Source organism: Tachyglossus aculeatus, unplaced genomic scaffold (assembly GCF_015852505.1).
Source record: "Tachyglossus aculeatus isolate mTacAcu1 unplaced genomic scaffold, mTacAcu1.pri SUPER_6_unloc_5, whole genome shotgun sequence".
Lineage (NCBI taxonomy): Eukaryota > Metazoa > Chordata > Mammalia > Monotremata > Tachyglossidae > Tachyglossus > Tachyglossus aculeatus.
The window spans coordinates 2528889-2530865 of NW_024044840.1; the positions used below are offsets into that span (position 1 = coordinate 2528889).

Consider the following 1977-nt stretch of genomic DNA (forward strand, 5'->3'; position numbering starts at 1 on the left):
GAGCTCACCTCTTCCAGGAGGCCTTCCAAGACTGAGCCCCTTTTTTCTTTTCCTCATCCCCATCCTCCCCACCCTACCTCCTTCCCCTCCCTACAGCACTTGTATATATTTTTACAGATTAATTACTCTATTCATTTCACTCGTACATATTTACTATTCTATTTATATTCTTAATGATGTCCATCTATCTTTAATTCTATTTGTTCTGATGACTTGACACCTGTCCACATGTTTTTTTTTGTTGTTGTTGTTTGTCTCTGTTCTAGACTCTGAGCCTGTTGGTGGGTAGGGACTGTCTCTATATGTTGCCAATTTGTACTTTCCAAGCGCTTAGTACAGTGCTCTGCATACAGTAAACACTCAATAAATATGATTGATTGAAAGAATGAAAGAATGAATTTACTGTGCACTTACTGAGTGTTAGGCATGGTATTTAGCAGTAGTCATATGGGACTTGAACCTGGGGTCCTGAGCCTAGAGAAATTAGTTCTTTCTTCTTGTCAGTGTCTTCAGTGAAGAAGTAAAGCAATCCTTCTTTACTTGGAAATTCTGCTCCTTCATTTCTACTTCAAACTCCTTCCTAAGTTGCTTGACTGACTGAAGAAAACCATGCTTATCAATGTCTTTGAGACTGATTAAAAAATCACAAATAAAAGGGCAAACTTAGAGTCAGCAAGTATGATCAGGTTTGGTTCACTTGAGAGAACTCTAGAAAGCTACTGTGAAGATATGGATGTTTTGTCTTATTGATTATGCTTCAATATTTTATCATTTCAAGCAGAGTCACAACTTCCAGGAAGAGACTTTGCTAACTTTATGGAAAACCAGAACAATATTTCAGAATTTATTTTCTTGGGGCTTTCCCCAAATCCTATGGTACAGGTTATCTTTTTCAGGCTGTTTCTGCTCCTTTACATTGGAATCGTGATGGGAAATCTGCTCAGTCTTCTCACCATCCTAATTCCCCCACCTAATCAATCAGCCAACGTATTTATTCCTCAGTTACTTGTCCATTGTTGATCTCTACTACACCTTCACCATCTCCCCTAAAATCATCGCTGACTTGATGTTGGAGAGGAGGACTATTTCCTTCCCCAACTCTGACCCAGCTTTTTGCTTCTCACTTCTTTGACGGTGTTGAGATCTTCATCCTGGTGAGGTTGGTGTATGACTGTTTGGTGGCCATCTGCAAGCCACTGCACTATACGATCATCATGAACTGGCGGGTGTGTATCAGCAAACTACTTCTCTCCTGTGTCATGGCATTCGTGCATTCGATGGCTCAGTTACTCCTCACCCTCCACTTGTCCTGCTGTCGGCCCAATCAGATCAATCACTATTTTTGTGATGTGAACCCCCTGCTGAAACTCGCCTGCACCGACACCTACATTGTAGGTGTCGGTGGTGTTGGTCAATACAGGAATGATCTCCATTTTCACCTTTGTGGTGTTGCTTATTTCTTACGTAGTCATATTAGTTTCCCTAAGAAAATGCTTTCACCACGGTCTAAATAAAGCCCTATCCACCTGTGGTTCCCATATCATTGTGGTGGTCTTATCGTTTGGGCCTTGCATCTTCATCTACATACGTCCAGCCACCACCTTCATGGTGGTCAAAGTAGTTACTGTGTTTTACACCATAACTGTCCCCATGTTCAACCCTCTCATTTATACGCTGAGAAATACAGCGATAAAGAGTGCCATCAGGAAGGTGGTGCAGGAGGGTGTTTTCTGTGGGGAAGTAGACGTTTTGTTGCTTCTGATTCCCATCACACGTTCCCATTAATTCATTCAATCATATTTATTGAGCGCTTACTGTGTGCAGAGTATGGTATTAATCACTCAGGAAGTACAATTCAGCAACAAAGAGAGACAATCCCTGCCCATAAAGGGCTCATGGTCTAGAATGTCCTTCAGCATCCCCTAATCTCTTTGGTCACACCAAAGCAGCATTGTCTAGTGGCTAGGGCACCAGACT

General features: G+C 41.9%; 1 pseudogene; it reads left to right on the plus strand.

Moving 5' to 3' along the window:
* The first annotated feature begins 816 nt into the window (after positions 1–816).
* Positions 817–1744, plus strand: LOC119922111 (annotated as a pseudogene).
* Positions 1745–1977: the final 233 nt, after the last annotated feature.